The sequence below is a fragment of the Sapajus apella genome, unplaced genomic scaffold, assembly GCF_009761245.1.
Source record: "Sapajus apella isolate SASKATOON/1434 unplaced genomic scaffold, GSC_monkey_1.0 scaffold49, whole genome shotgun sequence".
Lineage (NCBI taxonomy): Eukaryota > Metazoa > Chordata > Mammalia > Primates > Cebidae > Sapajus > Sapajus apella.
The window spans coordinates 5,637,450-5,650,861 of NW_022436989.1; positions in this window are offsets into that span (position 1 = coordinate 5,637,450).

The window sequence follows — 13,412 nt, forward strand, 5'->3', positions numbered from 1 at the left end:
GCATAATATGCATGTCCACCATTGTATGCCACTATGTGAGCACCTAGTGATTGCAAAACTCTCCAGCATAGAACTCCAGTTGACGTATGCGGCATGGCAGTTCATGAGACTCAAAGTGAGTATAAAGTAAATATTTTCCACCTGAAGTCGAATAACACACCAGAACCCAGAGAAATCACAGATCAATTCTAAGTGAAGTTTGAAGACTTAAACCTGAGAGCACAGACTCAGTAAACCTGAGACTATGTCCTGAGGCAGGTTAAATGAGGCACAGTGTACATAGCACATTTTTTACAGAGGATATGTGTGGCGCCAAAGGCAGTGGTGGAGCCACAGGTATGTTCTTGTGATTCTGATTGGTGCTCAGTGGCTGCATACGGAAGATAAGGTAACTATGTAGTTGATGGGTAGGGAGAAAGTTAATGATTGTGTAGGCATTTTAGGGTCTGGTGAAGGGTGATTGATTTTATCCGGTCTTTCTTCTATATCTGATAAACAGGATTACAAGCAGTACCTGCCAGTGAAATATTTAATAAACTCCAATTATATTGCTGATTGCCAGGGGTTCAGCCAAGTTCTGGTTGCTTGCCTCACGGAAAGTCAATCACTGGACACTGAATCTCCCTTCCTCCCTCCCTACACTTTCCTCTCTCTCTCTTTCTTCCCTTCCTTCCTTCTTCTCTTTCTTTTTCCTTTATCTCTTTCTTTTCTTTTCTTTTCCTTCCTTCCTTCCTTCCTTCTTCTCTTTATTTTTTCTTTATCTCTTTCTTTTCTTTTCTTTCTTTTTTTCTTTCTCTCTCTCACTCTGTCTCTTCTCCTTTCCTCTTCTCTTCATCTTTTCTTTCCTTTTCTTTCTTTCTTTCTTTTTTTTTTTTTAGTGGGATCTCACTCTGTCACCCAGGCTGGAGTACAGTGGTGCAGTCATAGCTCACTGCAGCCTTGTGCTTCTGAGCTCAAACCATCCTCCTGCCTTGGCCTCTCAGATGGCTGAGATGACAGACATGAGCCATGGTATTTGGCCATATTTCCAGGGAAGAAAGGCTTTAATGCAGGTGACATCAGCCAAAAGATGGAGATAAATCTCAGATCTGTCTCCCCTTCTGACTAAAATTAGGGGTTTGTAGAACAAGAAGGAATGTAACTACGTATGGGAAACAGGAATTAGGGAGAGATAAGAAAGAGGAGTTGGTCAATGGGAAGCAGGGAGTCGGTTGGCCGTCATGATGGGTGTGAGGTCTGGCATCTCATTGTCTGGATGTGGTGAGCTGGTACGTTTCAGTTCTTTGATATTATCTGGAAGGCCTGATGGTCAGTTTCCTGTGAAAGGAGCTTAGATAAGACTAGTGTAAGTTTCAAGCTTTAGGGGATAGGGTCACGTTCTGTATGTATTCAAAAAACTATAAGTATCAGTTCTATGGAAAATGGGCTGGTTTCAGTCGTACAGGCGAGAGGTCAGCTTTGGTGTGTAGGCCTAGGTTTTATTACTCATGTGGCCCAACCGAAGCCATCTTGGTCACTGTTTAAACTTTTTCTTTTGAATTTTCCTTTTTTGTTTTGACAGTGTAAAGGTCCATGACTGAGTGTCCCAAAAGCCACATTTTCTGTTTGGATCAGAATTTACTTCCAACATGGAAAGGAAATGGAGTTTTAAGAAACATGAATGATGAGGGAGCCCTGTCATGTTCTTTCCTGCTTGTGTTACTTCCCAGTGTTAATCAAACACTTACGCTAAAAATGAGGACATGGAAAGAAAGGGAAATGTAGAGAAACCCGTTGTTCCTTTTCCTTTAGTTCTTCCTTAACCATCAGTAAGTTGAAGAGGGAGTGCATTGGTAGAATATGTGCATGACCCATAGGTGGAAGAGAGGCCAGGTGCAGTAGCTCACACCTGTAATCTCAGCACTTTGGGAGGCCCAGGCGGGTGGATCACTTGAGATCGGGAGTTCAAGACCAGCCTGGCCAATATGGATAAACCCCATCTCTACTGAAAGTACAAATCTGGGCATGGTGGCACATTCCTGTAATCCCAGCTACTCGGGAGGTTGAGGTGGGAGAATCGCTTGAACTCGGGAGGCGGAGGTTGCTGTGAGCCAAGATCACGCCATTGTACCCCAGCCTGGGCAACAACAAAAAAAATCCATCTCAAAAAAAAAAATGTGGAAAAGAGACAGCTAAGTTGTTTTTGTGCAACATTTCCACCATCCTGGTAAGACAAAATACCTGTGTATGTGGGAGGCATAAAATAGAAATTGGGTAATTTCTGTGGTTCCACCTTAATTAAATGCTCTTATGATTGCACATAAAACTGGCATTCTAAGGAAGAACACTACAAAGGTGAATAGCAAAATCACCTTTTTAATTTGAAATTTCAATTTTGTTCTACTTACAACATTCAGTTGCAAAGAAAAAGCACCATGACAAGTTGAGAGAGAGAGAGAGACTGGAAGGAAAGAGAAAGCCTTTTATTTTAGCACCTTTAACAGCACTTTTGTCCTCCTGTTTGAACAGGGAGCCTGCGTTTTCTTTTTGCACTGGGTCCCACAAATGAGGTAGCTGGCCCTGCTCCAGTGCTGTCTGCATTCTCAGCTTACGGCAAAGCGCCTGTTTCCCCCTGGGAGAGCCGCAACAAGGGCAGTAGATGGAAAAGGAGGCAGGAAGAGTACCCCGGAGGCATAACGATGTCACTCTGGCTAGTCCAAGAAAAATCTGTGTAGCAGCTTTACCTTGGTCTCCATGGAAACCAGTAATGTATTAAAAATGAAAAGTTAAGGCATCTTTCCACTGGCTGCCCCTCTAGGAAGGAATCTCCTTTAACCAAAATATGTTAATAGGTGCAGCCTGCTGCTGGCTTCTGCCAGACCTAAGGTGACATAGTTCTGTCCTTTAAAGCACAGTCTCCATGAAGCAGTTACCTTTTTTCCCCCTTCTTCAAGTCCAGTGAACAAGACAATAAAAGAGCAGAACCAATCCATTGTATGCCAATGAGTGTGGGCTTAGGGCTTCTTTTAAGACACAGAAAATTGAGCTTTTCTGTTGCTTAGATTTCTGTTAGTTTGTTGATTTCCATTTTCTTAGAACTGAAAGTCAAGACCTTTTTGAAGGGTTTATTTATCATTTGGTCTAAGTCTAATTTGGAAGCGTGATCTCTTTCTCAAGACTGAGTTTACTGTGGGGAGGAGGTAGTGAATTTCATGATTTCTACCCACCTGGAGAATCAGGGGTGTCTTCTGTGATCAAGGAAGGAAGCCATCCAGGGTGACAGAGATGCAGACCTCTGCTTAGCCACTCTGATAGCACTGGGAACACTTTGTGGACCTCTCTGTCTGTGATGGGGGAACTTTGCAAGTTGTCTTCCATAAGAGCGTCAGGGAGGATGCTGCATTGTAACCCCAAAGAAATCCTCAGAGAACCCATCTCCATGAATTCAGTCAAGTTGGCCTCATATTTTTAAGAATAGTAATTACTTTAAAAAGGAGTGAAGGGCTCTCAAAATCACCCATAGTGATTTTTCAAACTACAGAACTGCTGTCTCTGAGATTTAGAGATCTCCCTTTACCCCAATTCTCTCTCTCTTTTTTTTTTTCTGAAACAGAATCTCACTCTGTCACCCAGGCTGAAGTGCAGTGGTGCGATCTCAGCTCACTGCAACCTCCACCTCCTGTATTCGAGCGATTGTCCTGCCTCAGCCTCCCGAGTAGCTGGGACTACAGGCACCCACCACCATGCCTGACTAATTTTTTTGTATTTTTAATAGAGATAGGGTTTCACCGTGTTAGCCAGGATGGTCTCAAACCCCTGAAGAAGTGATCTGCCTGCCTTGGCCTCCAAAAGTGCTGGGATTACAGGCATGAGCCACCACACCACCCGGTCCCAAATTATCTTTATGGTAGAAATATGTAAATCAAAGAGCAGCATCAGGTAGGGCTTTTCATAAACTCTACTGTATGGTTACTGCATAAGCAATGTCATGCAAAAGAAAAAACACAATTACCCCACACCCCCTAACCCTTCCAGTCCTGCAAACAAGAACACTGCTTTGCCCTGCATCTGGGGAGCCATCTAGCTGGAGCTCTGGTCAGATTGCCCACAAACTCACCTGCATTGCCTCCTTGACGGGAAAAGAAACAAGCACACTAATGGTGCGTTTCTGTGGAGAGGAGATAAGTGTCCTAATTAGCAAGGCTCTGAAAATGAGTGATTGAGGCATTATTTGATCTGATGTGGGGAGCACTACAATCTAAAGCCTGAATGCATTAAACAAGAGTGAATTAGAGTCAAAGGGTATGTTAGGCAGGAAGAAAGAAATGGAAAGTCTGTAGGGGAAGAAAATCCTTAATTGAGTTTTCTATTGAAATAACCAATAAATCGTTTGTTAGACATAGGTTAAAAGAAAATATATATTTATATATTCATTCCCCATTTTTCTTTTGTGTCTGGCTTGCTGTCCAGGAAGCTTTAATTCTGTGGTCTGTTACCATGAGAGCATTAATGTGAATAATGAGGATGTTTGCAGATAATGACTTTCATCATGATAGAATTGTCTGAAGTGTAGGGTGCTGGGAAGTCAAGTTAATTTCTTTGCACGGCTCTTATATTGTTCTTTACAGCCTTGCTGAAAAATCAACTCATGGCGGAAGAGTTCTAGGCCTTCCTGCCTTCCTTACCTTTTATATCCCAACAGATTTTAAAAACCGTTCAAAAATTATGACCTTTTGTTCTTGCTTATATTATTGCAGTGGCACAGTGCAGTAGAAAAGGCATGGGGAGCCTGGCACAGTGGCTTGCATCTGTGGTCCCAGCTACTCAGAAGGCTGAGTTGGGAGATCGCTTGAGTCAAGGATCTGGAGACCAGCTTGGACAACATAGTGAGACCCTGTCTCTTAAAAAGCACAGAAAAAATTGTGGGAATATGTTAAACAGGTCTGGGTGCAAAGTCCAGTTCTATTTTTATTTTTATTTTTTTATTGCATTTTAGGTTTTGGGGTACATGTGAAGAACATGCAAGATTGTTGCATAGGTACACACATGGCAGTGTGATTTGCTGCCTTCCTCCCTTTCATCTATATCTGGCATTTCTCCCCATGCTATCTCTCCCCACCTCCCCACCCCACCATCCCTCCCCCATTTCCCACCAACAGACCACAGTGTGTAGTGCTCCCCTCCCTGTGTCCACGTGTTCTCATTGTTCAACACCCGCCTATGAGTGAGAACATGCGGTGTTTGATCTTCTGCTCTTGTGTCAATTTGCTGAGAATGATGGTTTCCAGGTTCATCCATGTCCCTACAAAGGACACGAACTCATCATTTTTGATGGCTACATAATATTCCATGGTGTATATGTGCCACATTTTCCTGTCTAGTCTATCATCGATGGGCATTTGGGTTGGTTCCAGGTCTTTGCTATTGTAAACAGTGCTGCAATGAACATTCGTGTGCATGTGTCCTTATAGTAGAACGATTTATAATCCTTTGGATACATACCCAGTAATGGGATTCCTGGGTCAAATGGAATTTCTATTTCTAGGTCCTTGAGGAAGCGCCACACTGTCTTCCACAATGGTTGAACTAATTTACACTCCCACCAACAGTGTAAAAGTGTTCCTATTTCTCCACATCCTCTCCAGCATCTGTTGTCTCCAGATTTTTTAATGATTGCCATTCTAACTGGCGTGAGATGGTATCTCAATGTAGTTTTGATTTGCATTTCTCTAATGACCAGTGATGATGAGCATTTTTTCATTATGTTTGTTGGCCTCATGTATGTCTTCTTTTGTAAAGTATCTGTTCATATCCTTCGCCCACTTTTGAATGGGCTTGTTTGTTTTTTTCTTGTAGATCTGTTTTCGTTCTTTGTAAATTCTGGATATCAGCCCTTTGTCAGATGGGTAGACTGCAAAAATTTTTTCCCATTCTGTTGGTTGCCGATTCACTCTAATGACTGTTTCTTTTGCTGTGCAGAAGCTGTGGAGTTTGATTAGGTCCCATTTCTTTCACACAGAAGCTATGTGATTTTAGAAAAGCTGCAACATTCAGATTCATCAGCTATAAAGCAGGGATGATGGTAATACCTACCTGGAACTGTTTGGATAAGATTTAAATGAAGTAACACACACACACACACACACACACACACACACACACACACACACACACACGATGATGCAGGATGTGCATTATTCAAGAATAAATGTCTAAGAATTGCTCAAGGCAATAGTTCCCTGCACTGGTGAAATAGCTTACACTCCCTGGAATTTGTGAGTATGTTATCTTACATGGCAAAGGGACTTTGCAGATGTGATTGAGTTAAAGACCTTGAGATGGGGAGATTATTCTGGATGATTTGGCTGGGTCTAGTGTAATCACACGGGTCCTTGAAAGTGGAAGAGGGAGGCAGAAGAGAGGGTTAGAATGATGGGAGGTCAGGACTCTGCCCACCATTGTTGTATCTGCAGATAGAGGAGGAGCACAGCAGGCAGGCAGGCAGGTGGCTTTTGGGAGCAAGGAAAGGAAAGGAAATGGATTTCCCTGTAGAGCACTCAGAAAGGAATGTGTCCCTGCCTATACCCTAACTTCAGTGCAGTCAGATCCATGCCATAATTTTAACTTTTAGAACTGTAAGGTAGGGAATCTGTATTGTTTTAAGCCACTACCTCTTTGGTTACTTGTTGTGTAGCAGCAATAGAAAACGAATACACTTGCCTCAAGTATCATTCTCCCTCCAACAACCAGAGGGGTCTTTCCAAAACCTTGGGAAATCCATGCACCTTTTCTGCTTGCAATCCTTCAGATGCATCATTTTCATTCCGAGGACTGCACAGTCTAACCATGGCCCTCGGGACCCTGTGGGATCTGGCTCTGCCACCTCTCTGACCATAGCTCTGTAAATCTGCCCTCTCTTTTGCTCCATCGCTGTTCTTCAGACATGTCAAGCTGTCTCCTCACTGCAGGGTCTTTGGCTCAACTTAGATTCCCTCTACCTGAAATGATCCACCTTCAGAGAGTTGCATGGTGAGTAAACACAATTAAAGAAGCTGGCCGGATGCAGGGGCTCATGACTGAAATCCCACCGCTTTGGGAGGCCTAAGGGGGGTAGATCACTTGGAGCTCAGAAATTTAAGACCAGCCTGGCCAACCTGGTAAAACCCCGTCTCTACTAAAAATACAAAAATTAGCTAGGCATGGTGGTGTGTGCCTATAGTCCCAGCTACTTGGGAGGCTGAGGCAAGAGAATCACTTGAACCTGGAAGGCAGAGGTAGCAGTGAGCTGAGATTGTGCACTGCACTCTAGCCTGGGTGACAGAGTGAGAGACTCTGTCTCCTGAAAGAAAAACAAAGTTAATCCATGTGAACAACTTAAGACCGCACTAGCCTCAGCTAGCGAGTAACTGTTGTGTTTCTTTTAGATGGAGTCTTGCTATATCACCCAGGCTGGAGGGCAGTGGTACAATCTTGGCTCAATGCAACCTGCGCCTCCCAGGTTCAAATGATTCTCCTGCCTCAGCCTCCCAGTAGCTGGGACTACAGGTGCATGTCACCAGGCCCAGCAAATTTTTGGTGTTTTCAGTAGAGACAGGGTTTCACCATGTTGGCCAGGATGGTCTCAATCTGCTGACCTCGCGATCCACCCGCCTCAACCTCCCAAAGTGCTGGGATTACAGGCATGAGCCGCCGCGCCTGGCCTGCAAGTAACTGTCTTAGTAACTGTCTCAGCTCATCTGCGTGGCTCGCTGCTGCTTCCTGTCTCTGCTCAGCTTAGCACTGCCAGGCTCCATTGTTTATCACGTTTTCCATTCTAAACTTATCACTCTCTGATATGTTACGTACTTATTGGCTCGTTTTTATGTTCTCCCCTGCTAGACTATGCTCTATGAGAGCAGACACTTTGTTTTGTTAACCGTTGAACTCTCAGCCCCTGGAAGACTGTGTGGCACCAGTAGACTCCTAGTGTTTGAGAATGAATTCATTCCCATCAGGAATGCTGAGGAGGGCACATCTACAGCCAATCTGAGGTTGAACTGAGATCTCTAAGGTTATTTTCGTCTCAAAGTTGAAGATGTTACTTATTTTCATAAAGCCGGTAAGAGGTAGAACCAGCACTTGAATTTTGATTTTTTTCTGTTAAATCCAAGGCAAAGTTTGTCATAGTTACTTTCTCATGTCCCTTCTAGCTGATGTATTTCCTGGTAGGGCCCTCCCGTGGGACTTCTTGGTTTCTCCATGCTTCTACCTCTGGGAAACATGTCAGACTTGCCTGAGTCCTTAGGTACCTACTTGGTGCCATGTGATGGTTGATATTCATACCTTAATAAAACAATTACATATACTCAGGAGGCATGAGGCCCTAATGGAGCTCAAAAGGCACGTGGCTTCAGAACACCTATGAAGGAATGAAACATTGACCATGAAGCAGGCCGGAGAAAACACCTTTAAAGGAGTCTCTCCAAATCATGTCACATAAAGAGTTGGCATTTGGAGCTCCTTACACTCGAGCTGTGATGTCAGTGGTCTGTAGAAACTGCAAAAATGTTGGCTATGCCCTATTTGAGATTTATACCTGCAGTGGTATATGTCATTGATAGTCATCTTTTTTAAGGTATTAGTCCCTGGATCTTGGTGGCATTTTGCTGCCACATGCTGACTTTGTGTACACAGAAATAGTGGATCAAGTATTTTGGATAAACTGACTTGCTTAGTCTTTTTTGTGTTGCTTTATGTAAAGGAATGCCTGGGGCTGGATAATGTATAAAGAAAAGAGGTTTATTTGGCTCACAGTTCTGTAGGCTGTATGAGAGCATGGCACCTGCATCTGCTTCTTGTCAGGGCTTCAAACTGCTTCTACTCATGGTGGAATGCAAATGGAAGCCAGGATATCACATGGCAATAGAGGGAGCAAGAGGGTAGGAAGGCACTGGTCTCTTTAACAATCAGTTCTTGCTGATTGTTAACTAATAGAACAAGAAATCAGTAAGTATGCTGATGACAGTATTAAGCCTTTCACAAGTGGTCTGCATCCATCATGCAACAGCCTCCATCAGATCCCACCTCCAAATTTGGAGAGCAAATTTCAACACGAGGTTTGGAGGGAACAAATATCCGAACTATATCACTGACTATTCAGGCTATTGATAGGTTTTTTTTTTTTTTTTTTTTAAATAAAATGAATGATGGTTTTTTGATCAAGAAAATCAAGGCTGGGTGTGGTGACTCACATCTGTAATCCTACCACTTTGGGAGGCTGAGGCAGGAGGATTGCTTGAGGCCAGGAATTCAAGATCAGCCAAGGCAACATAGGAAGACTCCTATCTCTACAAAAAGGAGGAGGAGGAGGATGAAAGAGAGGAGTGAAAGGGGATGGGGCAGGGGGAGGAGGCTAGAGGGAGGAGAAAGAAGAGGAGGAAGAAGAAGAAATGAAAAAAAGAAAAAAGGAAGAAAATCAACTGGTTGACTAAAATGTTAATCAGCATTTTGGTGCAAATAATGAACATCACTTTTAAAAATATTTTCTTTTATTGTGGCAAAATGTACATAACATTTACCACTTTAACAATTTTTAAGTGTATAACTCAGTAGCATTAAGTACGTCTACAATGTTGTGAAGCCATCACCAATATTCATTTCAAGAACTTGTTCATCATTTGAAACAGAAACTCTGTACCTATTACCCGAAACTGCCCATGATCCCCTCCTCCCAGCTCCTGGTAACCACCATTCTACTTTGTGTGTCTATGAGTTTTCTTATTCTGGGTACTCCACATAATGGAAATCATGCAGTATGTGTCCTACTGTGTCTGGGCACATACTTGACACGCTGTTTTCAAAGTTCATTTATAGTGTAGCATGTATCTGAATTTCATTCATTTTAGAGACTGAATAATTTTCCATTGTATGTATAAACCACATTTTGCTATCCACTCACCTGTTGATGGACATTTGGATTTCCACCTTTTTGGTATTGCGAGTAACATTGCTGTGGACATTGTTGTACAAGTATCTGTTTGAGCCACTGCTTTCAGTTCTTTTGGGTACATACCTAGAAGTGGAAGTGCTGGATAATACAGTTTAACTTAGTTCTATGTGTAACTTTTAAGGAACCACCAAACAGTTTTCCACAGCAGCCGCACCACTTTCTATCCCCAAAAGCAGTGTGCAAGTGTTCCAGTTTCACCACATCCTTGCAAGCACTTGTCATTTTTCATTTTTTAGGATAATAGTCAACCTTTTGGGTTTGAAATGGTACTTCATTGTGGTTTCGGTTATCATTTCCCTAATAGCTCGTGATGTTGAACATCATTTCATATGCAAATTGATCATGTGTATATCTTCTTTGAAGAAATACCTATTTAAGTCTTTTATCCATTTCTGAATTGAATTACTTGGTTTTGGTGGTGGTTGTTCAGTTTTATGTACTTTGTATGTTCTGAATGTTTCTCAGAGTTTCATAGTTTTAGCTCTACATTTAGGATTTTGATCTATTTTAGGTTAATTTTTGTATGTGTTGTAAGGTAAGGGTCCAACTTCATTCTTTTGCATTTGGATATTCATTTTATGCAGCACCATTAATTCCAGAGATGAACTTTTTCCAATTGAATGGGCTTTGCACCCTTGTTGAAAATCAATTGCCTCTATATGTGAAGGTTAATTTCTGGACTGTATTTCATCAGTCTGCATGCCTGTGCTTATGCCAGAACAACATTCTTTTGATCTGTATAGCTCTGTAATAAGTTTCGAAATCAGGAATTGATAGTCCTCCAATTTGTTCCTCCTTTTCAAGATTGTTTTAGCTTTTAGAGGTCTCATGAGATTCTATGTGAATTTTAGGATCAGTTTTCTATCTCTGCAAAATACCATTGGCTTTTTGACAGAAATTGGCATTGAATCTGTAGATTGCTTTGGGTAGTATTATCATGTTAACAATATGAAGTTTTTAAACTCATGAACACGAAATATCTTTCAATTCATTAACCTGTTTAATTGTTTTCAGTAGTGTTTTATAATTTTCCTTGTACAAGTCTTTTGATTTCTTGGTTAAATGTATTCCTAAGTATTTTATTTATTTTGGTGTTATTGTAAATGGAATTGTTTTCTAACTTCCTTTTAATATTGCTTATTGTTGTATACAGAAATGCAACTGATTTTTGGCATTTGTATTTGAATTTGTATCTTGCAACTTTGTTAAATTTATTAGCTCTAATGAATATTTTGTGGAGTCTTTAGAGTCTTCAACATAGAAAATCATGTCAGCTACAAAGATAATTTTTCTTCTTCCTTTCTAATTTTGATGTTTTTATTTCCTTTTTTCCCAATTGCTCTGCCTAAAACTTCCAATATTATGTGGAATATAAATGACAAAGCATGCATCCTTGTCTTTTCCTCATCTGGCAGAAAAGCTTTCACCATTGAGTGTGATGTGAGCTGTGAGTTTTTAACGTAGGACCTTTATCACTTTGGGGAAGTTTCCTTTTATTTCCAGTTTATTGAGTGTCTTAATCACAAAAGGGTGTTGAATGTTGTCAAATGTTTTTCTGTATCAATTGAGACGGCTGGGCTTCCCCCCACCCCATTCTGTGTAATATTACACTGATTATTTTCCATATATTGAACATTTGTGCATTCCTGGAATAGATGGTGTACAATTCTTTTAATATGCTTCTGTATTCTGTTTGCTAGTATTTTGTTGAGGATTTTTATATCAGTATTCATTAAGATATTGATCTGTAGCTTTCTTTTCTGGTATTGTCTTTCTCTGGCTTTAGTATGCTGGCTTCAGAGAATGAGTTATGAACTGATCTTTGTCTTTGATTTTGTAAGAAGTTTGAGAAGAATTGACTTTAATTCTTCTTTAAATGTTAGACAGATTTCATAGGTAAAGCCATCTGGTCCAAGACTTTTCTTTGTTGAGAGGGTTTTGGTACTGACTCAATTTCTTCACACTTCCTATTCATTATTTAGTTTTAGTAGATTGTGTACTTCTAGGACTTTGTCCATTTATATAAGTTAACTAATTTGTTGGCATACAATTGTTCCTAGTATTCTCTTATAATCCTTGTTTCTGTAAGATTGGTAGTAAACTTTATACCACTTTTATTTCTGATTTTAGTAGTTTGAGTCCTCTTTTTTATTAATCTAGCTAACATTTGTTAATTTTGTTGATCTTTTCAAAGAATCTCTTTGTGGTTTCATTGATTTTCTCTATTGTTTTTTAACCTCTTTTATTTACTCACTCTATTCTTTATTTTTCCTTCCTTTTGCTAGTTTTGAGTAAAGTTTGCTCTTTCTATTCTAGATCCTTATGGTGAAAATCAGGTTGCTAATTTGAGATCTGTTTTCTTCTTTAATGCATGAATTTATAGGTGTAAACTTCCCTTTTGTCACTACTTTCATTGCATTTCATAAATTTTGGTATATTGTGTTTTCTTTGTTTCAAGGTATTTTCTAATTTCCCTTTTGATTTCTTTTGTGACCACTTGGTTGTTTTAAAGTGTGTTAATTTTCACGTATTTGTGGACTTTTCAATTTTCTTTCTGTTATTGATTTCTTTCTTTTTTTTTGAGATGGAGTTTTGCTTTCATCGCCCAGCCTGCCTGTTATTTTTTTAATTACTGCCTTCTTTTGTTTTTAGTTGATTGTTGTGGAACATGTTCTGATTTCTTTTTCTTTTTCTTTTTTTTTTTAATTTTGAGATGGAGTCTCGTACTATTGCCCCGGCTGGAGTGCAGTGGCATGATCTCAACTCACTGCAAACTCCGCCTCCTGGGTTCAAGCAATTTTCCTGTCTCAGCCTCCTGAGTAGCTGGGATTACAGATTGCCACCATGCCCAGCTAATTTTTTTGTATTTTTAGTAGAGATGGAGTTTTGCCATGTTGGCCGGCTGATCTTGGACTCCTGATCTCAGATGATTTGCCTGCCTCAGCCTCCCAAAATGTTGGGATTACAGGTGTGAGCCACCGCGCCTGGCCTGATTTCTTTTTTATTTCCTCTTTTGCATATTCTGTGAATCCTTTATACTTACTATGGAAATTCAATATAATATTCTAAATTTTTAGGAGCCTAATTTGAATTGATACCTAGTTAATTTAAATTGCCTGCAAAAACTGCTGCTATATAGCTCTGTCCCCGCTTTGTTACTGGTGTCACAAATTATATCTTTTTACACATTGTGTGCCCAATAACATAGATTTAAAATAATTTTTATGCAGTTGGCTTTTAAATCCTGTCGAAAATAAAAGGTGGAGTTACAAACCAAAATTACAAGCCAAAATTACTAGCTTTAATGTTTGCCCATAGATTTATCTTTAGTAGAGATCTTTATATCTTCATTTGTCATTGAGTTCCTGTCTATCATCCATTTATGTCAGCTCCTTTCTTGCAAGGCAGGTCTAGTAGTAATGAACACCTTCAACTTTTGTTTGAC